This window comes from Ambystoma mexicanum, chromosome 5q, assembly GCF_040938575.1.
Source record: "Ambystoma mexicanum isolate Mex_15411 chromosome 5q, UKY_AmexF1_1, whole genome shotgun sequence".
Lineage (NCBI taxonomy): Eukaryota > Metazoa > Chordata > Amphibia > Caudata > Ambystomatidae > Ambystoma > Ambystoma mexicanum.
In genome coordinates, this window is record NC_090933.1 from 659,666,756 (window position 1) to 659,692,237 (window position 25,482).

Below are 25,482 nucleotides of genomic sequence, written 5' to 3' on the forward strand. Positions count from 1 at the left end.
ACTGATGGGTGGGAAGATGGCACAGAGGACGACTGGCGCGGAGGGGGTCCAGTTGAGGAGGGGGTTGGAGCAAGCCCCATCAGACGGAGGAATCCGGCCTGGGTGGCCTGTCCCAGCAGGCTGACGTGGTCAACGAGCCATTCGAGATGACGTGCAGTCTCTCCATGAAAAGACAGGCTCAACCCGGACCTGGATAGCCACGTCCGCTGGCAGAGGCAGGCAGAGGAAGGCCAGTTGACGTCAGCTCATCCCCTGCCTGAAAACGGGTCTGGACGTAGGCATCCCTGCTGGTGCAAGATGATGCAGGGACAGGATCGGGGACAGGATTGCACACAGGCACCTCCTCGGCAGCCTGTGCTGCCTCCTGTCCCTGGTCCTGCACTGCACCACTAGCACCAGTGGGATCCCCGCTTCCAGACCCCGTCTCTGGTGCTTGCACGGCCTCCTCCTCCACCAAACCCCCCACCAACATGGATGACTCCGTGCCATCTTCTCCTGTTGGGCCCTGTGGGGTCCCAGCTGCCCCTTCTGCTGCCGAGGAGTCCAACTCCAACCTCCGCCTCTTGGACCTCCCCCTGGCAGCTGCGGCCTGGGACGCGGCACCGGACTCCTCACTCCCCGACGAGATGACAACACGGGAGGGGACCTGGGCCTTGCGTCTCCGGCTGGCGGTGGGATCCCCGCCGCTGTGCTCCACAGCACCTTCTCCGCCCTCTTCATCAGTTGACGCTGCAGACAGGGAGAAACAAAACACAGGCATCAGGGCACTGTACAATGGACACATACACACATGACAGTTGCACATGAGTGGCATTGGCAAACCTCAGACATGTCATCACAATCCCCAACACACGTCATTACAACTCGTACACATGAGCCATACCACAGCCATATCGCAACTGCCACCTCCATCCCTACACATACAACAGCATGAGCAGCCAAAGGTGAGCCCGACATCACATGCAACACAGGAAGTGCACCACACATGTACACACACCACCACACTTGCATGCATGTGTACACCTCTGCCAAGTGTCGCACTGTTCAGAAGGGCAGCCATGTCACATCTGCCAATCAGGCTTCCACATACCGCTGTCACATGCATCCATGTTGCATCACTGTTGCACCCTTGTCAAATACACACACATGCACATGTACACAGTGCTGATACATGCAGCCGAAAACAACATACATGCGTGACATCACGGACATGTCTACTTACATACACATTCATCCAAACATGTGCGCCCACAAAACTGCATTTGGCATGCAAGCCTACACACACAAGCACCATCCATGTCTCACACATTATAGCCCTCGCATGTGTCAGCCCCACGGCCGTGTACACCCCCACCCATACTCGACCCCATACAAACAGATGTGCAACCTGCACACTACCGAATAATTACCACACGCACTGCTCACAATCAGGATGCATGTACACTCACCGCTCGACTCCAGACGGGTCTGCTTCTCTAGGACCTGGACGTGGAGCGCTGGGGATATGCTTTCCAGGACCCTCATCTGTTCTTCCGACAAGTGGCCCCGGCGCCCCTTGGCATACGCTGCCTTCAAGAGGCGCCGGGCCTTGTTCAGGGTCCTGGACCTGAAGTCCTCCCAGCGCTTCCTGACATGTTGTAAGTCGCGGACTACCACCCCCTCCGCGTTGATGGCAGTCACGATGTCAGTCCAGATCCGAGTCCGTCCTTCCTTGTCGGCGCGGGAACTTCCGAAGAGGGCATCATACTGCCCCAGGACTTGCTCCACCTGGACACCAACTTCGGTGGCACTGAAGCTGGAGCCCCTCTGCCTCTCTGGCCGGGGGTTGTCAGTGGTCCCAGATGGTGTTTGCCCCGACATGACAACCCCAGAGGCAGGAGTGGGTGGGCAACTGGGTCCTGGGGCTGGGCTGTGGAGCGATGGAATCCCAGTCGGGAGTCTTCGGTTCCAGCAGGGGTGGTCACAGCAACAGCACCCCTGGCTGATGTGCAGGCAGCAAATGGCAGTGCACGTGGGCAGCAGGCAGTCAGGCAGCAGCAGATGGCAGGTGGGAGCGTGCTCGGGGCTCTGGGGGGCAGTTGTTCGGCCTTCTGGGCAGGAGCGTGGTCTTCCGTGTGCTTACGCGTGGCCAGCTTGATACGGAGTGATTTGGCACGTGAAAAATCCAACACGTCTGTGTGTAATTCGAGGAAAGGCCCTTAGCGCGTAAACGCGTCGCCAGCGTATGCGCGTCTATGAAGTCACATGCACGTTGAATTGGGCACACGTTTGAAAATGTTGCGTGTGAAAAAAATGAAAGACACGTCCGAGTGTCCAATTTTTCAAAGCGTGTAATTGGTGGGAATGGGCCTAGCGCGTACACGCGGCAGTGACAAAGTGTGTAATTGGTGTAAATGGCCCTACACGCAGAAGTGACAAAGCATGTAATTGGTGGAAATTGCCCTAGCGCGTACACGCCACGTAAGTGACGCTGGACGTGTGGGTCTGTATAAAAGGTACGTGTAGAACACCATTTCCTTGTACGTGCTTTTCGTGGAGAGCGAGTAGGTGAATTCTGTACTTCTTGTCGTTTCACACGCGATTTACTTCACAGCGTTTCAAGTTCGTATTCCCTGTTACCTCTGACAGCTTTTTCTCTTTTTTCTCTTTTACTGGTTTACCTCGGCCTCTTCCCTCAAACAGTGTTCCCTTCTACTGTTGTCCTGTCTCCTCAAACAGCGTACGAATCTTCTTTTGGCGGGGGTGTTGCCAACCAAACGCGCTCCTTTATCACGCTCTTTTACCTGGCAGACGGTGAGTCACTCACGTATCTAACATCTGTGCTTGCCCCGTGTGTAGCCTACCCCTTCAGAGGTCATTCTAGGCTGCGTGTGACACGCATACGTTCATTCTTGTGTTACTGGGTGCCACAGCGTAGTGCAGGCTTTTCTTTCTGCACACGTGGCCTAGGAGGGGTTGCGTGCACGTCATCTCCCTTTTTTGGGGCTCCTGTGCGTAGCGTGACCCGTCATCTTTCCCCAGGGGTTACATTCAGCCTTGCTAGAGCACTAGGGTACAATTACCATCTGGTACCCAACCCCTTTGACCCCTAATTGCCCAGGACAATTATTTACAGCCACTCCCATACGCACATTAACATCAGTGCCATGGCTGGGAGGCGAGGATTCCGTAAGGGTGGCAAAGGTGGAAGAGCCACAAGTGGTGGCCGTGGTGGATCCGGTAGGGGACGTGGTCGTTACTTGCAGGGTGAGCCTGTCCCCCATGTGTGGAGGACCAGTTAAGGGCACCCATAATCCCCCCCCTCCCGTTGAGGCTGATGTGGCTGACACCATCCATGCTCAGCCCTTGTTGGACAAGCCCATTGTGGCACCAGACCTGGCTGACTCCTTGGCTGACATCTAGGTCAGCAGGCCTATGACACGTGCGCTGGTGCACATTGATGTCATCATGCGACGTGCATCTGGGGCAGCAAGGTCATCTGCTGCCCCAAGTAGGCAGGGCGGAGAGGCTGCAGGGGCAGCTGCGGCTCCATCCACCCCAGCTCTCACACACCCAGCCAGGACAGTGTCGGTCCTAGTCCATCCTGCTGACATTCCCCCTGACACCATTACACTTGAGCCAATGCCTGCACCAACTCCCATGCTGAGTGTGCAATCCCACACTCCTGATACAGAGTCCACCAGGGCTCCTGCCCCTAGTGTCCAGAGCGGCGCAGGACACTCAGGATCCCCACCAACTTCCAAGAGGAAGAGTGCTCGTCCGGCACAGGCTGATGCCCCAGACACGGCTACACAGTCCGGCCCGTCGAGGAAGCCCAGCTTCACGGATGACGAACTGAATGCACTTGTCGAGTATGTGTCCGCACATGATAACGAGATGGTCATTGTTGCAGGATCCAAGACCACACCTGCACAACGCCAGGCACACTGGCAGACCGTTGTGGACATCGTAAGTGCCCTTGGAATCGTGAGGCGCACAGCCAATGATTGCTATAAGCGCTGGAATGACCTAAAGCGCAGGGCAAAGAGTAAGCTGGCCTCAAGTCATGCCGCAACTCTAGTGACTGGAGGTGGGTCTCCAGTAGTAGACATGGAACTCACTCCACATGCTTCTGTTTGTGTGCCAGGTGAGAGTGTGTGCGTCTGAGTCGTATGGGTCAGCCATGTGCTTCATGCAATACATCCTGCGCAGCTGCATTTGGCCATAGCAGTATCCCTTCTGCCAACAGTAGACATCTAGCCCAACTGCACGCCAGTTGCCCTTGAAGTGTCAGCTTGCCACAACATTGTTGCTTATTTTTCACTGTTCATTCAGTCAGATTGTTTGCATTCCACCACTTTTACTAGGCATTTCGCAGTCCTCTAGTCACATGTCTGACATGGCTATGGTAAAGTGGAGTGACTTTGTTACCTGGATATCATTTGTTCACACATGTCCCTGTGCAATTGGACCATTTTGGACTGGCAGCTCCAGGTGAAAAATATGACCTGTTTGAATTAGAAAAGCTATTACATGCGGGAACTGGACTGAATGAATAGGTGCTGCCCTCCTCTCCATCTTCACTCAATAGCAATGGTACATGCCATCTGTGTGATGGCATGTGCGTTTCACCTGGCAATCACAGGCCAATGTGTGATGCCACTGCCAGGCAGCATGCAGAAAATGTGTTCATCTTCCATCTTGGTGTCATCAGTGTGTGCCATTTGCCTGCCCTTCATATGCAGTGAGGGTGCATGCATGGGAGGGTTTTAGTCATGTGGGACATGTGTCAATCAAGTACTGGTTCTCTTGCTTCTCAGCCCTCATTGTGTGCCATGGTGCTAATGCCTGTTTCCATTTCTTTGTTTTTATGTCTTTGCAGGGGAAGACGCACCTGATACTGCTTGGGTTGTGGAGATGGTGCAGACCCAGGAGGGGTCCGAGGGCCGACCAACCACCAGTGAGGGACGTGGTGTGGTGGTGGGTGAGAACCCACAAGTGCTGCAGGTCGTGCTCTCAAGGGGTGTCTCTGGCTGCACCTCCCCCGAGCTGTACTCAGGTGTTGATTCGGATCATGAGACCTATGTGACATCGCAGGTGAGTGTTCCAGGGAGGGATTCTGTTCTGTCCCACCCACCTGCACCAGGGTCAGAACCCTCAATGGGGATGTCAGTGTTGGCAGCTACGCCTTTGGTGGTTACTGATGCAGGGTCACACTCTGCGACATCTGATCCTGTTCCTGGGCCAGCAGATCAGAGGGGGAATGCGGTCCTGCAGCCTCAGGCAGTGCCGGCGCAGTTCGCCTTGCCCCAGACAGGTGTGGTGCCCGCCGACGTGGTGGCCGTACGCCACCTGGCAATACCGCATGGGAGCAATCCATTTACGGTATGGCAACCCAATAGGCAGCATCATCCGAGATGATGGCTCAGGCCATGGATAGGGTGGCCACTTCCATTGTCCCCCCTGAAAGGCTGATGGAGCGACTACAGCAGGCAACCGACTCCATCTGCCAGTCACACAGGGAGGACATGTTGGCATCCAACAGGGACAGGTGGACGGCACTGGCGACTCTGCAGGAGGCCATCTCCATAGAGTCCCAGGGCCACAGGGAAGCCCTGAGGCAGGAGCTCCTTCACCTCAGGACGACTCTTGTTGAGCTTGAGGCTTCAACACACCAAAGGACAGAACAGCAGCTGGAGCGTCTCACCCGTACGCTCTCAGCTGAGATGCAGGCAACGAGGGCGGAGGTCCGGGCATCCCGTGAGTTGTTGCATGGGGACCTCCGCACACTCATCCTCCAGAACGAGACCTACCACACCCGCATGCTTGCAGCCATGGAGGAGCAGACTAGGGCCTTGCGTGGGCTGCCTCCCATAGTGCAACCACCTCCAGATGTGTCATGATCACTGCTTCCAAGGAGTCAGGAACAGCCCAACGTCCTTTGAAGCAGGCCCCTAACCGTTATCTTAGGCACCAGCCGGTCCCCACTGGGACCTTTTGGACCTTGTCCTGGCGCCGGTGGCACCAGGCTCATCAAAGCCATCGGTCCCGGCACTGGAAGCACCGGGCTCATAATATGTATGAAGATGCTTGGGTGGACTTACCTGCAGCAGACCATGCTAACGGTTAGGGGCCTGCTTCAAAGGACGTTGGGCTGTTCCTGACTCCTTGGAAGCAGGCCCCTAACCGTTATCTTAGGCACCAGCCGGTCCCCACTGGGACCTTTTGGACCTTGTCCTGGCGCCGGTGGCACCAGGCTCATCAAAGCCATCGGTCCCGGCACTGGAAGCACCGGGCTCATAATATGTATGAAGATGCTTGGGTGGACTTACCTGCAGCAGACCATGCTGCTTACTTACCAGCCACATAGGAATCCTCTGTGAACAGGAACTACTTTCTTACCTGGGTGGGGCAAGCTCCACTCCCTGGATACAACACGGGAACTCTTCTGGAACTGGAACTCTTTTCTTACCTAGGCGGGGCCGTGGAGGAAGATTCCTCATCACTCCAAGGCTATTTAAACCACACCCGATTGAACAAACGTGCTTTGCGTTATTCTGCATCTGCAGCAGAACGCTCACCGAGTCTGTTCCTGCCTTTCTTCCTTCCGATCCTGAACCTGCAAGAACAATACTTACCACTCCTGTATCCAGTATTCAGCAGCACCTGCAAAGACAAGAAACAACAGGTTAGCATGGCAACCTTTACACGCAGCGCTTTCCTCACCTGATCCATCGGCAGCGAACATTTCTTCACGCTGCACCTCCGCCTGTGAAGACAAAAGCATTGTTATTACTTACCGGCACTCCGCGAATTCCGGATTTCTTCAACGCTGCAACCCAGCATCTGAAAGACAAAAGAAGAGACATTAGACAGGTATTTACTCACGTCCATAGCGCTCGCCACAATAAAATGCCTGCAAATACTCCGGCGTTTTCCAGCATCTCTTCAGCACGAACTCACAGCTGCAAGGGAAAAGAGACAGTTAGAGCGCTTGCATTTACTTACGCATTTCCAAGCGCTTCATTCCAAGGCTCTGGCTCCAACTTGGGCTCTCTTCACACCATCTCCTATCTCAAGAGCCCTGCAAGATAAATAGAAAAAAGCATTATACAGAGTCCTGTTCTATATTAACGTGCCCACGCACCTAAAGACTACAAGGACTAAAAAGGTGTCCGGAAACTCACCGCTCGTGCAGTTAACGACGGCAGCGATCATCTGATGTCAAGAGGCCTATGTTTCACCAGTGAAGGAACTGGCAACGGCACCCTGCACCAGACGCAGATGGAGAGTCCAGCATTCACCTATCTCATCTGAGCACGTTGACCTGGGGGCTCTACGGAGAAGCTAGGAAGAGAGAGAGAGAGGGACATTCAACAACCCAGATCATTAACCCCCATATTCTTTCACCTGCAGAAATCTCACTCTTCGAGTTCGACACACAGTGCGAAGAGGTTCGGCCCCAGAAGCAAATAGAGTCCTGCACATCACTTTTCGGGTCACAGACACCTTCCTGCCAAGACCAGCGCCTCCGTGGGAATCAGGTGAGCGTTACAGGATGCAGCTGCACAGGGTGATAATAGCGACAGCAGTGATACTCCCACAATAGGGTAGCCGTGTGGACCATGAGCCCATGGAGGTTTTTTTTTCCCAGGATCCACACAGGTGGGTTTTGGTGTGCACCCTGTCCTCGGACCTCCTGGGTGGCCTCCCCAACCCCCCCCGGGCCCATCAATGGCCATTTTTGATTTCTTTTTTTATTTTTATTTTTATTTTTAATTATTTTTTTCCCAATTTTTTTGGGACAATTTGTTGCCTTCCGTGGTTCCTGTGGGCATACGCTGCATTGTGGCTGGGCACATGCAGGCTTGTCATGTATTTGGTTCAGATACTTGGGTTTGAGTCACACACACCCCCTCCTGCTTCGCGTTTCCATGGGCTTGCAAAGGGTGTGCCCAAGTGACATTGACGTACATGGTGACATTGGACTCCCACTACATGTGTGGGTAGTCTAGTCAATACTGTGTATACATTCCTAGTGCATATTGCTGTTGTGTTGTACACTGCATGTTGCATTGATGTGTAACTCATCATCTGTGTCTACCTCCCAATGTGCAGGTCCCTTCCTCATGTCTACACAAGGCCCTCTAGTTTGGAGATGGGGTCCATGTTGGCAGCAGTGCACCTACAACTCTACATGGCGCCAACACTGCACAATTGGTAGTGGTGGGAGTGCAGGCATTTCCAGGTGGTGAGACTACTAATTTATTACATTTGTGATGTCATGTTAATGGTAGTACCTGCTCAAGTTTGTTGTTGGTCCTGCATTACTGTGAGCATTTCAGGTGTTGCAAGTTTCAATTAGGGACACTGTACATTGTGACACTAGTGTCATGTTGTGGGGATTACTTTGTTTACCTGCAAATAGCATGACATGGCACGGTGTGTCGTGTGGCGGTGCTGGGGATGGGTTGGCTGACATGGCACTGTCCTCTTGTTGCATTTCGCAAGTGGGTATTCATTTTAGCTGCTTGAATGTGTTTCTTCACAAAACTGCCTTGGTGGTGTCTGTGTGGGTAGGGATGCACACATTGTAACACTTCCAGGTGAACAATCTCAGGCTGATATGGTTTTCACGGTTGATTCTCCAGACATTCAGGATCAGTGTCAGGTTGAGTCATCATTGATTGTCAGATGGAATGTGCCAGGGCAGTGTGCACTCCACAGGGGTGTGATTTCTATGTGAAGTAATTAGCCACTAGCTGTGTACGGGCTGCCTCCCCCCGTGCCCTTTCCCCTCCCATGCGCAGCGGCTGTGCATGTGGTTGGGGATGTGGGGCCACCACCATGTCCACGGCCAGGCCCCGGCGTGTTGCAACGTTGTGCAGGACACATGCTGCCACTATGATCCTGCACACTACTGGGGGAGCGTACAACAGCTGCCCGCCAGAACGGTCAAGGGAGCAAAAGCGTGACTTTAGCACTCCGAATGTGCGCTCCACTATGTCCCGGGTTGTAATGTGGGCTGTGTTATATCTTACCTGGGATGGCGTGGTGGGGTTCCGAATTGGCGTCATCATGTGGGGGCTGAGAGGGTAGGCACTGTCCCATGTGGAGGTGGTGATTGGTATCATTGGTGGGGTTGTGACCTTGCTCAGTATCTGACATGCATGCATGTGCAGTGGCATTCATACTCACCAAGCAGCCATGTATCGCCATGCCGCCCAGCTTCTAGGTCCCGGCTTAGGGTGGACATTCGGTAAATGAAGCTGTCGTGGGTGGACCCGGGATAGTTGGCATATACTGAGGTGATGATTCCCTTGGCATTACATACTACCTGCACGTTGATGGAATGCCAGTGCTTGCGGTTCCTATAGATGTGCTCTGATGCCCTGGGGGGACGTAGAGCCACATGGGTGCAGTCGATGGCACCTAGCACTTTGGGGAATCGTGCCACACTGTAAAAATCCAGGGCGGCAGCATGCCTTTCTGCAGGTGTTCTGGGCAGGTATATGTGCCTGCGGACTGATGGGCGTGCAGTGATGGTGTTCAAGACCTGGTGTAGGCAGCATGACCGGGTGGCCTGTGATACCCCACCCACTATGGCACTTGTCCGCTGAAATGATCCAGAGGCTAAGAAGTGCAGTACATTGAGGACCTTCTCCAGGGGGCTGAGTGCTTGGGAGCACAGGGTGGGTGATGTGAGGTCATCCTCCAACTCACTCACCAGGTCCAGTATTATGTGTGGTGGAAACCTGTACCTCCCATACACCTGGTCATCAGGCATCCCGAAAAGGCTGGTTCTGGGTGTGAATATTCTGGCCCTGACTATCCTCCTCCTCCTCCTCCTTTGGTAGCCCACGCCCACTGCTGCTAGGAACGGTATGTTCATCCTGGGTCTGAGCTTGTTATTTTGTTAGCGCGCAAATTCATGCGTTGCGCGTGTTGTAGGCGAGCGTGTGACCCGCGCACCCCTGAAATCCAGTACCCAGTCCAATAGCGTGTGGAAATTCCCGCGCACCCCGGGATACAGGTGCGCTGACGAACTTGCATGTGTAAGTGCCCGCGCACCCCTGATATACACGTACATAGGCCAATCGCGTGTACGCGCACTTTTGTCCAATTACACGCGATGACACTCTGACGTGCTGTCCAATTACATGCAATGACACTCTGACGTGCAGTCTTTCCACGTGTGCTCTGTCATCACGTGCTGTGTGGGAAACACCCGTGCGGGTCACGTCACAGACGCGCTTACGCGCTGAGGGCCTTTGGTCCAATAGAATCGTGTATGCGTGCTGACGCGCTTACGCGCTAAGGGCCTTTCCTCGAATTTCACGCTGACGTGCAGGATTTTCACGTGCCAAATCACTCCGTATCAAGCTGGCCACTCGAAAACACACGGAAGACCACGCTCCTGCCCAGAAGGCCGAATTACTGCCCCCCCAGTGCCCCGAGCAGCCTCCCACGTGCCATCTGCTGCTGCCTGCCTGTCTGCCTGCTGCCACCGTGCCCTGCCATTTGGTGCCTGCACATCAGCCATCTGCAGGGGTCCAGTTGCTGTGTCCACCCCTGCTGGAACTGAAGACTCCCGACTGGTATTACATTGCTCCACAGCCCAGCCCCAGGACCCAGTTGCCCACCCACACCTGCCTCTGGGGTTGCCATGTCGGGCACTTCCACATCTGGCACCAGTGGCAACCCCAGGCCAGAGGGGCAGAGGGGCACCAGCTTCACTGCCACCGAAGTTGGTGTCCTGGTGGAGCATGTCCTGGGGCAGTATGATGCCCTCTTTGGATCGTCCCGCGCCAGCAAGGAAGGACGGGAGAGGATCTGGGCCGACTGTGTGGTTGCCATCAACGCGGAGGGGGTGGCAACCTGCGACGTCCAGAAGATCAAGAAGCGCTGGGAGGACTTGAGGTCCAGGACCCTCGTGAAGGCCCGGCGCCTCGTGGAGGGGGGCCGGGGCCGCATGAGTTCCATCCAGATGACGGTCCTGGAACGCGTACGCCCAGCGCTCCATGCCCAGATCCTTGAGAGGGAGACCCGTCTGGAGTTGAGCGGTAAGTGTCCAAGCATTGCTGTGTGAGACAGGGCATGTTGCGGTGTGCTGGTTCTCTGATACTTGCCTGTATGTGTGACATAGGCCATGTATGCATGTATGCGTGCAGGGACATCATGGTAATGCATGTGCGACCAGTGATGTGTGAACCACATGGTTGTTGCATGTGTTTAAATGCCACATGGGGAGCCCTATGCAGATTTTAGACATGAGAGCATGCCAGTCTCTGTTCCTGGACATGGGTGGGGGTGAGGGATGGGTGCTGATGGCAGGTACATATATAGTAGCCATGTCTGTGTGCCTGACCTGCGTGTCTGTGACTTGTGGATGCCATGGATGCATGACACATGTGTGTGACAATGCACAGATTCACTGATGCAGCCTAGTTACCCTTGTATCCACTGTGTTTGGGGTGTATGGGGCCAGATGGATGTGACTGAGGTGAAGTGTGTGCATGTGATAGGCATGACCCATGATGCATGTGAGTTCCATATCATTGTATGTTTCAAGAGTCCATTGGACATGTATGGAAATGTCCATGGCATGCACCATGCCTGTTACTGTGTGTGTTTTGCCTGGACTGACCCATGTGTTGTGGAGGGACATGATGGAAGTGTACTTTGACAGTGGTACTCATCTGCTATTGCTTCCTGTCTAGGGGACCATTGTACAGTACCCTGATGCTTGTGTTCTTTGTCTCCCTCTACGCAGCGGCTAGTGAAGAAGAGGGCGGAGACGGCGCTGTGGAGCAAGGCGGCGGGGATGCCCCCACGGCTGCAGCGGAAGGGGTGGGTGAGCCCTCACAGGGGCCTGCTACGGTGGAAGACGGTGAGGAGCCATCCAGGTTGGTGGTTTCCACAGAGGAGGAGGAGGCCGCCACAGCAGCACACATGGGGCCTGGTGGGGGCATCCCTGCTGGTGCAAGTGGTGCAGTCCAGGGCCAGGGGCAGGAGGTAGCACAGGTCACCGTGGAGGGGCCTGTGCATGTCGCTGTCCCTGACCCCGTGAGTGCACCACCATGCACCAGCAGGGTTGCCCCGTCCCAGGCCCGTCCGCAGGTAGAGGGGATGTCCATGTCACCTGACTCCCCTCCACCTGCGGACGAGGGGACCCGTGTCCGTATGGAGAAGGTCCTGATTGGGGTTGCGATGCGCGCGGTGCAATTCGTGATGACGTGCGTGCTTACCGGGAGGAGCACGCACATCATCACGAAGAGCACCGTGCCGACGTGGCCCAATTGGGATCTTCCATGTTCGGGGGTTTCCTGCATGTGTCGGCCAATCTGGCGGCCCTCTCCTCCTCTGTGGAGGCTATACGCCAGTAGTTCTCCTTGCCGTCTTCCGGCCCAGATGCCACCAGGGCCCCCTGTGGACCTTCCCTGACTTATGCAGCCAGCTCGGTGGGAATCCCATCCCTGCCACAGTCGGGAGTCGGAGGTCAAGCAGGGGTGGACACCACAGCAACTGTACCCCAGCAGATGGAGAATGTGCCGGCATCATCAGGCAGGGTACGTGCACGACGGCGTCGGTGGATTCCATCAGCCTGGATGCCGTCGTGCTGGCAGAGGCAGTTGCGTCGGAGGCAGCAGCAGAGTCAACGTGGGAGGCATCATGGCTCGGGGCCATCAACATCGGAGGGGCAGGCATCGGCCGGAGGGCAGGAGGACCCAGGACAGGAAGTGTCTTCCGTGTGGCTGCGGTTGGGCCAGCAGATAGGTGCGGAGCGGCGGCGGGCGGAAGAGGAGCGGCTCACGATGGTCAGGGCGGAGAACTCCATGCGGAGGGCCCTGAGGCGGGCCGAGTGCCTCGAGCCAATCCGCAGGGGGGTTGGAGGAGCAGATGACGTTGTCCCTGCGGACCCTCGGGGCCATGGAACAGGACCGCCTCCGGGACATAGACGAGGAGTTTGATGATGCCCTGGCCCGGAACACTACGGAGTGAGCCGCTGGACTTGCCCGCCGCCTTTCTTTATAGTTCTTTAGTTTTAGGTTTCATTTGTTTATTCTTATGATTTGGAGTCGACGGACACAGCTCCACTTTTTGTATATAGTTGCATTTTTGTTAGGGTTTTTTGTAGGTTTCCTTTGTTCAGTTGGGCTCATGGACCCTTGGATATTTTGTACATAGTTCTTCATTGGATTGTTTTATTTTTTAATTTTATTTTTTCTTCTCCATGGAGCAATGGTGTTTGGATTTTATTTTTTTTCTGTCGGATTGATTTCATTTTTAATGTAACTTTGAAGTACATTTTTTTTGGATTTGGTGTTTTTCATTTTTTGGGACGGACATGCACCTTTTCTTTTTTTCATTGGCATTGTAGTTTGTTTCATTTCATTTGCATTCATATTTTTTTAATACATTTTTGTTTTCATACTTCACTGTGTGGTATCATCTCATTGGTTTCATGCATGTCATGTTGGGTGTTTTCAAATTCTTTTGCAACCATTGTGTGCGACAGACATAGGTTCAATTTGCTTTATGTACGTTGGGGGTGTAACATGTAATTTTCATTTCCATGTGGGTGAATGGGTTACTTGGTAGGGCCTTTTGGCTGTGGAGGCTGACCATTACGCACATGGTTGGTGATTGTGAGGACCTGGGTGCAGGGGGACATGGGTGGGGGCCTGGTGGGGGCTGCCCCTGCACTGCTGGGTGGTGGGGGTGGTGGGAGACATGAGTGGGGGCCTGGTGGAGGGTGCCCCCGGTGGCTGGGGGTGGGGGTGGTGGGAGACATGAGTGGGGGCCTGGTGGGGGCTGCCCCTGGTGGCTGGGGGTGGGGGTGGTGGGAGACATGAGTGGGGGCCTGGTGGAGGCTGCCCCTGCACTGCTGGGGGGTGGGGGTGATAGGGGCCATGAGTGGGGGCCTGGTGGAGGGTGCCCCTGGATGCTGGGGGGTGAGGGTGCAGGGGGACATGAGTGGGGGCCTGGTGGAGGGTGCCCCTGCACTGCTGGGGGGTGGGGGTGATAGGGGACATGAGTGGGGGCCTGGTGGGGGCTGCCCATGGTGGCTGGGGGGTAGGGGTGGGTGGGAGACATGAGTGGGGGCCTGGTGGGGGCTGCCCCTGGTGGCTGGGGGGTGGGGGTGGTGGGAGACATGAGTGGGGGCCTGGTGGAGGCTGCACCTGCACTGCTGGGGGGTGGGGGTGATAGGGGCCATGAGTGGGGGCCTGGTGGAGGGTGCCCCTGGATGCTGGGGGTTGGGGGTGCAGGGGGACATGAGTGGGGGCCTGGTGGAGGGTGCCCCTGCACTGCTAGGGGGTGGGGGTGATAGCGGACATGAGTGGGGGCCTGGTAGGGGCTGCCCATGGTGGCTGGGGGTGGGGGTGGGTGGGAGACATGAGTGGGGGCCTGGTGGGGGCTGCCCCTGGTGGCTGGGGGGTGGGGGTGGTGGTAGACATGAGTGGGGGCCTGGTGGAGGCTGCCCCTGCACTGCTGGGGCGTGGGGGTGGTGGGAGATATGAGTGGGGGCCTGGTGGAGGGTGCCCCTGCACTGCTGGGGGGTGGGGGTGGTGGGAGACATGAGTGGGGGCCTGGTGGAGGCTGCCCCTGCACTGCTGGGGGGTGGGGGTGTTGGGAGACATGAGTGGGGGCCTGGTGGAGGGTGCCCCTGGATGCTGGGGGGTGGGGGTGCTGGGTGACATGAGCAGGTGTGCAGGGTAGTCCCCTGTGGTGTGTGCTGCCTGCAGGGGCCGTGGAGGGTGTACAGGAAATACCTGGGAGCACACAGCCAAATCGCGTGTAGAATTTCCCGCGCACAACTGAAATCCATGTACCCTGACAAATCGCGTGTGGAACTTCCCGCGCACCCCTGAAATCCACGTACCCGGCCAAATCGCATGTGGAACTTCCCGCGCACCCCTGAAATACACATAAATGGCCAAATCGCGTGTGGAACTTCCCGCGCACCCCTGAAATCCGAGTACGCGGCCAAATCGCGTGTGGAACTTCCCACGCACCCCTGGAATACACGTACCCTGCTGTAATCGTGTGTGGCACTTCCTGCGCACCCCTGAGATATGCGTACCCTGCTCGCACGGGCCCAATCGTGTGTGGAACTTCCCGCGCACCCCTGGAATACACGTACCCTGCTGTAATCGCATGTGGCACTTCCTGCGCACCCCTGAAATCCACGTACCCGGCCAAATTGTGTGTGGAACTTCCCGCGCACCCCTGAAATCCACATACACGGCCAAATCGTGTGTGGAACTTCCCGCGCACCCCTGAAATCCACGTACCCTGACAAATCGCGTGTGGAACTTCCCACACACCCCTGAAATCCACATACCCGGCCAAATCGCGTGTGGTACTTCCCGCGCACCCCTGAAATCCACGTACACGGCCAAATCGCGTGTGGAACTTCCCCCGCACCACTGAAATCCACGTACCCGGCCAAATCGCGTGTGGAACTTCCCGCAAACCCCTGTAATCCACGTACCCGGCCAAATCGCATGTGGAACTTCCCGCGCACCCCTGAAATACACGTACACGGCCAAATCGCGTGTGGAAATTCCCGCAAACCCCTGTAATCCACGTACCCTGACAAATTGCGTGTGGAACTTCCCGCAAACCCCTGGAATTCACATGCCCTGCCAATTCGCGTGTGAGACTTCCCGCGCACCCCGGTATAATCACACACGTATTTTTTGTCAGCGGGTGTCCGTGTTTGTGGGTACCCCTTTGCACGTCATTTGTCCTGGAGGGCCACAGTATGGGACATTCATCATGGCAGTATATAGGTGCTATTTTTTGGCGCACCTTTTGGCGCACATTTCTTACAGGCGCAGAGACGCTACCGCCTGCTTTCTTGTGGCGGTCGTGTTTGTGCCTGTGCGCTGGTTTGAGCGTGCGCTTTTTTGCCCTATTCTATTCCATGAATACGTGTTGTAGGCGAGCGTGTGGGCGTTCCGCGCACCTTTACCCTGTACTTCCCCCGTGACGCCCACATTTTGGCAAGTTGTTCCCCATTCCGAGTGTTACGCCCCGTGTTCCGCCTACTTTTGTTGCGTGCGCCGCGCTATGTGCGATTTTCGCTGTGGCCTGTGCGATTTTCGCTGTGACCTGGCGCACGCAGTTAGATGGCCTGTGCGCTAACGTGCGCCGCACACTTTTTTATCGCACATCCGATGGTTTTCTCGCGCACGGCCTTCCATGAATCGATGTGCGCTACTTTTCGTGCGATTTTCGCATTTGCACTGCGATTCGCACGTTTTTGGCCACTTGAGCCGCGCTAATTATTCCATGAATCGACCTCTTAGTATCTACTGCCAAAGGTTTCAAGACTCAATGTATCCAGTTATCACTTTTACTAATGTATCAATAGTAGAGATGATTGGGCATCCAGGATTATCTGGTTTGTGAATCTTCAGCAGTAAATAGAATGTCCCAGAAGTTAGTTTTACTTATATAATAGAGTTCAGTCCACCGCTTCCCTTTCTAAAAAAGCTGTTAATTGGGTTTTATCGTTCTTATCGGGCAGATCCGCAAGAGTCTTTCTAAATCTTTTATAGCGCCCCTGTCACGCTTCTCTGTGGTGTACCGCAGGGATGTCTGTCACCCACTCCTTTTAATGTTTTTATGTAGCCCTTATTTGATATTTTAGATGACCAGGATATTTTATACATGAATTATGCTGATGACACACAGATCCTGATTCAATGTACGTGTGATTACCCCACAGATTCCGCGCACAGTAAACACAGTTTTTGACTTGATTCAAAGCTGGATTGCTCATAACTGCCTGTCCTTAAATTATGCCAAGACTGATCTCTTAATGCTGGGTTCCCACAAAAGATGTTCCAAGCTTCCCGATCTGTATAAGAATGTTATCATTGATGGTTGCTATATCTCAGTTCTTACTAAGGTTAAAACCTTGGGTGTCTTCTTTGTCTCCATTTTGTCTATGAAGGACCAATCTGTCGCATTAGGACTTTTGTCTCTAAAGAGAACTGTGCTACTCTTGTCCGTTCTATAATTGGTCCTAAATTGACTACTGTGGCAGTCTTCTTATTGGTACTGCTCAGGAAAACATTGAAAAGCTCCAAGTGCTAGAGAACAGAGCAGTAAGAATAGCTTCCCATCTTAACAAAATACAACATATTACACCGGCTCGAAATTAATTGCATTGCTTATGCTGTGAAAGAGCGTCTGAATTTCAGGATTTTCTCCATTACCCATAAATGCATATTTGCCCAAAGCCAAACCTACTTTAAAAGGAGGCTGCAGGTGAATCAACCTACACAATTGTTGAGATCTTATCAGAGTAATCTGCTCCTGATGCCTCGTGGGAATTTGGAGAAGGCAGGTAAATGCTCTTCTGATTTTATTGCCCCGTCCCTTAGGAACAAGTTGCCTTGTATGCTAAGTTGGGATTCTTCACTCTCATGTTTTAAGAGTTCCCTTAAGACATTCTTTTTTACCTGAGGTGTTTTAGCCTGGTTTGGGTCGGGTTTAATTCTGCAGATTTATTGTTTGGTTTTGACTTGGTATAGCTGATTTGCTTGTTTGTTTTTATAGTTATTACTTTGAAACATGATTTACTTGATTTATAAGTGCCTTAAAAATGCAAAATAAATTGTGTGCTTTTATTGTGAATTGTGTTTTATTGTTTTTCTCCTGTTCGCTTTTAGGGTCTATGTTGTGCTGTTTGTTCTTGTTTTTATATGCGCCCGTTTGCCTTTTGGCTCATGGCATGTTACAAGTACTTAAATAAAAACATAAACATGAGACTTTGGATATGTTCCCATACATTTAGTTCCAGAAATGTTTGTACTCCACAAGGTGGAGAAACAAACAACACCATGACACTAATTAATAACAAACTTAGTTAGGAACTGTGGTCGATCAGAAGAAGGATGCAGACTCCAATAGGACATTTCACCATTGTCTTTATCAAGTAAAGGATAACAAATGCCTCTCTCTCTCCCTATATTAGAAGGCATCCCTTCCTAACAAAACTAAGGTGCTCGTCAGTCGTCAGTGAATGTCTTAACAGAATCTGTCCATCGTTCAAACTGGGAGAATGACTCCTTTCGGCTGCGTTGTTTATTTTCGACAAACTTCCTCAGTACTTGATTTTCAGATAGTCTCTGGCGACTCTTGATCAATTAATAAAACTCATTCAATACTTTAACTTGGTCTGGCTTCTTCCCTCATAGAATTCTTTTCATTTATTATTTGATTCTGTTTCTCTTGGTTCTCTCTACCGAGAGAGGTTAATCTTTGACTAATATGACAGAGTATTCAATTAAAGATGTTCTTTTGCTTATTTAGGTTTCTCCACTGGGATGAGTATGATCAGTCCCAATAGACTCTTGTACTTCACTTGGGTGAGAATGATTGATCCCACAATGATTCTCCTTCACTCCTCGGGTCATTAATATTGCAGTATCTTGGGTTTCACTGAGATGAGAATGGTTGATCCCACAAGGATTCTCATTCACTCTGGTCTTTAATATTACAGTTTCTTGGATTTTACTGGGACAAAAATAATTGGTCCCATAAGGATTTTCCACCCCCCTTTGGGGTCTCCAATTTTCCCTGTTACCTGCTGTCCGTAGGGATAACGTCACTTGGGCTTTTATTTGCTTGGGGTTGGCTACTTCTTGTCATTGTCCAGGATGCTCGGACAGTATCTTCTATACCGTTTGGATCTACGTCCTTCCATTGTGGAGTGGTGTTGGCATTGTTGAGAGGACCCCTGGTCCACCACAAGTTTGTTGTGGTCATGCCACCACTTGCTGTCTCTCTCCCTTTCTCAATGCTTCGGGACTTTGCACTTCTGTCTTTCTTTCCTTCATTCTCGTGATGCAAGGACACAGCAATTTGAATTATGTTCCTCGTTCCTTTTTCGTCACAAGACGCTGTGCATCCAGCTTCACTTCCGTATCGCCCTCCCAACCAGTTCGCAATTGACAGGTTTTCTCTCTGTTTCAATTTCCTCCTTTGTCACTTGTGACATAGATGTGGGACTGCCCCAGCAAATGTTTTTTCTCTTTCTGTGTTAGTCGGCTTCTTTTCTTCCTTCCATATGCTCTTCTTCGGCCCAGATAAATGGGCTTTTTCATTGAAAAAAACATTTACAATTTCCTGATGACAGTAACATAAACTGATGTTTTTTCTTACCAATCTTCATAAGGTATATTCAAAGAAGTGTTCTTGGGATGTACTTTAGGGAGTTCCTCACAGTAACGGTAGTCCTTGTCCCCAAAAGGGGAGTCTCTAACAGGGATGTGCCACTTGCCTCGACCCATAGGTGTTGAAGAGCGGGCTCACCTCCTGAGACCCACAGAAAGGGGCTCCACCTTGGGGATAAGGGACGAATACCTGCAATTCGTTACAGAACCCACATGCATACAAGTATTCAAATAGGGCATTAAGAGGGACTGTGTGTGAAGCAAGGAACCCATTGTCAGCCCCTCCATGCATATGGAACATTTGCTGAATACTTTACACGAGCATCATTTGCAATGTCTGAATATCTGAGGCATGCACAACATTGCATATGCATTCAACAACTGCACGCATGATGTTGAGGCACTGATGTCAGACCCCAAACCATGTAGTAGAGGGTGCACATTTGCAGTGATGGGCTAACACTCAAGGTTTGCATGAGCATGCATTCAGGATTATGAAATGTGCAAGGATTCTTTTAAGACTGCAGTCTGCATTGGGCTTTGAGTTGAACCGTTCATGCAAAAAGGCAAAGCCAGGTGCAGAGGTTATCCGCTCAAAGTCTGTCACCCCTAGAGCGTGTACCCTCGTGAATCAGGGATGTGTTATGGAAGGCATTCAACATGCCACATGGGACCACATTCTGGAGGAGAATATGCATGCACAAAACACAATGTAGAATTGTTCCCCACTTAACTTATGTGATTTGTATTGGAGAAATGTACAGAAACTTGCTCTTTCACTATTTTGTACATTCCCATCGTGATCTCCATTTTTCAACCAGGAATTACAGGTAGAAAAGTTGGGGAAAAAAGTCACCCGGCATAGATCTGAAAGTTTCGACCTAGTTGAAACCTACAAGATCATACTTTTGCACTCCAGTGGGATTTCTGTAGGGGACGCCTGGGATGCTTTAGGGCCTCTGGTAGGTCACAATAAGGAGACTGACAAAAAAGGCATGAATTTCAACTTCTTTATTCTGTTTAAACAAATAAACCTAATTTCTCCCTAATGCTGGGACTCTAAGCCCTGCTCTAAACAGAAAGAAATAATTGCCCATCAGGATGTCAGAAAACAATATAACGTCCTCTGTCCGGAAATCCTAATCTAACTTCTCCCTATCTTCTAAAGCGAAAAACACAAAACAACAAACACACTTTTTAGAATTGCCCAAGGAAAGGGATAGCTGATGACTTCTGACTAACACCGTGGCAAGTAAAGAAAATGCAAACACTGGCTTTGACACTTTTTACCAATCTTCAGCTCAAACCGATTTCTGTACGTAAATATATCCACCCCTTTTCAAATAGGTCTCTGAACTGGAAAGCATAACATTTTAGCCATCCATAGTTACATGTTCTTGAGGATTCCGTTGTAAAACAAATAATGCAAGAAAGGGGACAATTGAATAAAACAAAAGCCCCAATATACAAGCATTACAAACGTTGACATTCACTTAGATATTTGTGTCTCTGGCCTCTGGTTAGTTGTTCTAGTTAATGTGGGTGTCCTCGTGGGGTTCTGGTCATAGTAACAGTGTCGTATGCATACAGTCATTCTGTACATGTCACTTTCCTGAGCTAGAGTGGGAGCAAGGTTAAGGGTCGGTCAGCTATGTGTTGTTTAAATAGAATGTTTGTCATGGTAATAATCACTGACATGGTTGAGCCTAGAATTCGGCCCACAAAATAAACGTGATCCACAATAGTCAAGTGAGCATGTTTTGGTGTCAGAAAACAGACAGTCGGGTGTAGGAGGCAGAGTGGGGGTGGCAATGAGTAGTCACCATAAGGACAAAGGGGTTGGAGTACTCTGCTTCTGAAAAAAACAGAGGTTGCGTTTTGGAGAGTTTTGGCCATTTTTGTTTTTCTAAAGTTTAACTACGCCTTTTTACAAAAAGTAATTCATAAACTGGATATCAGAATGACATTTGATAGTAGATTGTTAGCAGCATTTGCATACGACTACCGGTACCTTTCCCTTCCATATGAAATGGCCTGGAATGTTTTTTTAGCAACAAATTGTCAGGCCAGGCAAGGCACAGACCGTTATTGGCCCCTTGTCTATTGGAATTTCTGAGATGATTACATTTTCTTGAGCCCTACTTGAGCCCTACAAATATGTGAACAGATTGAACTTCAATAGCCATTTTAAATATTGCTTCCTTGATCCCTAGTGCATTACTTTTTTTGTCTTCCCTTGTTCGAGCAGACTCCCTTGGAAAGATGAGTTAGCTGGTTGCCCAGTAGCAGAATTTCATTACGTTACCCCCATTGTTCCACCAATAAGCATGGCCATTTGCATACATTTTTAGTCGTGGGTATAATAGATGATACTATGTGTGGTGGTGTAGTCAAGAATTCACAAAACTACTTGGGATATACTTAGGTCAAAGGCAATGGTTGCTACCACTGGAGGCAAATGCAGTGAAAACACAGAATCTGTGGAGTACTTAAGTAAGGAAAAACGTTGGGTATAACCGATATAGTACGCGCTTAGGCTCGCGTATTCAAAAAGAATAAAGCATTATGCATTGCTAAGTGTATAGAGGCAATATTCTAAGCCTCGCCTATTAAAACTAGACAGAACATGCTTTTTACTTAGTTAACACGCTTGCTCTTAAAATATTCAGTAAATTTATATTCTGATCTCTGGCGACTCAAGCAAATAAATGCGAATGGTAAAGACTTGATAGATATAATAGTTGTATTCCTAAAGGACTGATTTTAGGCCTCAATCAGTCTCACGATTGCAGCAGATTTCAAAGGTGTCTTGAAATTACAGTTTACAGTCAACACATGTTTCGACACTAGGTCTTTCTCAAGGCTGCCATTGAACCAGGTATACATAATATTTGACATACCAAACATGGTAAAAGTTAAAGGAAACATTGTACCAAAATCAAAGCAAACAGATGCAAATATCAATAAATACTACGTACATACCAAAAATGAAACAATGGGATCAACACTCAAATTAAAAGCAAGGACAGCAAATGAGTATGTCCCAATAAGCAAAAAGTCTCATATTAAGCCAATGTTTCAGCATTATTTCATTATTAAGTACTAAACTAAAAAAGGAAGAAACGGGAGTGGTTTTGTGCTGTATGGTGCCCTTGACAACCAAGCATGCAAAAAACCCAATTCTTTTTGCCGGGTAAATACACCACAAAAATTACTTGTCACTACTACATGCCAAGAAACTGTGTTGTGCTTTAACAACTCTTATTCAGGTGCGTGATATCGATGGGTGTGTGTGAACTAACACCTCTTACCCATTTGAAATGCATAGTGAATCTGAGTAGGACTCGTCATTGATCGATTGGATTATATCCTATTAAAAGAAAAATGAGAGAGGAGCCTTTAGAGAAGTGCTCACAAAAAGCTAAAGTCAAGTGATGTGATGGTTACGTAAAGTACCGTTTCCAGTCCCAGGTACTTACCCGGAGAATTGAGTCAAATTGTGAATCGCATGCGGGTGATTCGGCACCCAGAAATAGATACCTGATGGCTAGAAATAAAAAGATGAATAGTGTGTGGCTTAACATATATGTCATGTGAGCTGAATTTTATCGCTCTTGTAGTAACTAAAGACCAGTGGTCCTTACCTCCTGATTCGAATGATGCATTCACTGCAAATTAGAGATGTGATATATGCTCCATATACAGCTGCAACATTAGTGATATGCATGGTTTAATTGATGAAAAAAGAGAAACTGTCATACTGGAAAAGCCTGTGCCATCTATCACAAAAGATCCTCACCATAAGATCCGCAGGCGTCCTGTTCGGCAACTGCCCTGGTCTGAACGGCGTTCTTGCAAGCATGCCATTTTGAGTAAATATTTATGTCCCCATGTTGGCAAAAACGAGCATATCGCCTTGTTAGATTGGGTGCGCCATTTTCGAATGGTACAATAACTCGGGGACTGTACTAAAACACATATAGTCCCGATGCTATCCATTTCAGGGATATTTAATTACTCCAACATGGAGGACTTGACGCGATATGACATTGCATTATCCACGTTTGCAGGGATATTCATACCAATCGTGAGATAGCATAACAACGAGTTAGATTCTAATAGGATTGATCTAGTGGCAATAGAAGTAATATACTGTTCTAGTGCAGTCCCCCAGTTATTGTCCCCATTACATTCTAGTTTCTGTAATTCGGTCCCAACTCTCCCCCGGATCCCACACACCACAATGTGTTCTGTGCATCATCCATGTGTGTGAAGCTTCAGCTAAGCTCCGCCTGGATCCCAAAAACAGCAATGTTCCTTATGCATCATTTATGTTTGTGAAGTCTCTGCTATACTCTCCCCTGGACCCCACACACTGCAAGGTTCCCTTTGCATCTTTCCTGTTTTTCAAGTATGCCCTATACTCTTACCTGGATCTCACACAGCGCAATATTCTCCATGTGTCATTCATTTTCCTGATGTTTCCACTATACTCTCACCTGGATCCCACACGCTGCAATGTTCTTTATGAATCCTTTATTTTTCTGGGGTTTTCGATATAGTAAATATTCCCTGTGAAACACAACTGTTCTTGGAGCTAGGTCTGCACTTTATTAAATCATTAATAAATGCGTCTTTGAATATTAGTTTATGAGCCTTGATGCTCCGCTGTCAGATGTCACGGTAGTAGTGTTCACTCTGATTTTACCGAAGGCCAGCAAATTGTTTCAAGAAAATTAACTTGCACTGTACTTTCAAATTCCGAGAAAAGAGAGAGTTATTTAAACAGTCATGGCAGAGTCTGCAAACCCAGTCCGTAGTTAAATAGGCATAAAATGTACCCTACAGCAACACATTTATTAGTAGCACAGTTTGTCATTTTAACAGGAGAAATGTGTGTTCTGCAGTTATGAATGTTACTCTTCTTTCGAAGGCGTGTCACGGTCTGGGAACTCCTGTCGGCTTAGGTCATTATCAACATGGCTGAATTAACTGTTCAGCAAAACAGATTCTTTCACCTTGGAGGAGCATTAGAAACCGTGGTTTTCTTAGTTCATCCACCCTGGACTACAAGGAAGTACTATTTCATAGTGAAGCGGTTTCAACCTATGGGCCTCATTCGAATACGTAGTCTACATGATAAGGGTCATGTCAACGCAGATAGACCAAATGTCTCGCCAGTTAAAAAACCATAGCAGACAGGCTAAAACACTGGCTTATTCTTTTGAAATAAAACACATTAGAGAGTCTATGTAATTTGTTTTCCTTCATCAGGTTGTGTTGTGATCCCCTGTTAACCATGTGTACTTGTTATATAGGGTAGAGTGCTGTCCCTTTAAGGGGACAGAGATCCCACACCCCAGAAAACGTGGGGGAGAGACATGTGGTAGGAGGGAGGAGGGGGCTGAGGGAAGAAGCGCCAGTTCAGTGTAGGAAGTAAAGGCGAGAGGTTGCACTAAATAAAGTGCTTGTTACAAACCTCTCCATGTGTAACCTTTATTTGTTTCTCTGTGCCTGATCCTTGAGGTACCAGTACTGTAGATATTCCGTTCCCTGGCAGACTCGGGGTGCAACTGTGAAGATATACTGCCTCTAGCTGAGAAGAGAGCTTGCATAAACATCTAGCATGTCAGGGGAGGATGGCTGAAGGGCACAGGCTCAAGGGGAAAGAGCCGGGTTGAAGCAAGCCACCAATGTTTGTGGGGATTATAGGACCACTTAAAAGGGTGTCCGATATATAACACAAGAAGATGTCCGCAAACTTGAAATTAAAGTTTTCATTAAGCACTCTCATTTACTGATGACCCATTTACCACAATATATTTCAGGGACACCTTAATATGCTAATGTTTGCAGGACAACAGTATTTTGTATTTGAAGAAGCATAGCATAGGAAATCCTGCAAAAGCTCGCAATGCTGACAAACCACTGCCCACTTTATTCACCTAACATCACTAGAAAGAAGCAGATGGAGATGAAACAGCTCAAGGAAAAGCTTACAAGTCATATTCTGCAGTCCTAGCTTGTTTAAGCACATGTCATTTTGCATTCTAGTACTGTGCTTTTAACGTGTTCATCTTATAATACAAGTAGCAAAAAGCAATAAAAGATGAGCCAAAAAGTCTGGATAAACTGATTATTTTGACAAACCAAGATCAGCCGCTACCAACCAAGAAGAGACCTAAGATCAAGCGAAAAGCCTCCAAATAGAAACTAAACAATAAGAAAAAAGGAAATTCAGAGGAACCGCATTCTCACGGCTAATTGCCAATCTATGGAACTGAATTCCAAAAGAGATAAGAACGACAGA

At 50.2% G+C, this 25,482-nt stretch overlaps 1 protein-coding gene across 2 annotated transcripts in view; it reads right to left on the reverse strand.

The window, feature by feature from the left end:
• The window catches only part of CYP7B1 (cytochrome P450 family 7 subfamily B member 1), a 1,473,462-nt gene that overhangs the window by 1,192,216 nt on the left and 255,764 nt on the right, over positions 1 to 25,482 (reverse strand). The window lies entirely within an intron of this gene.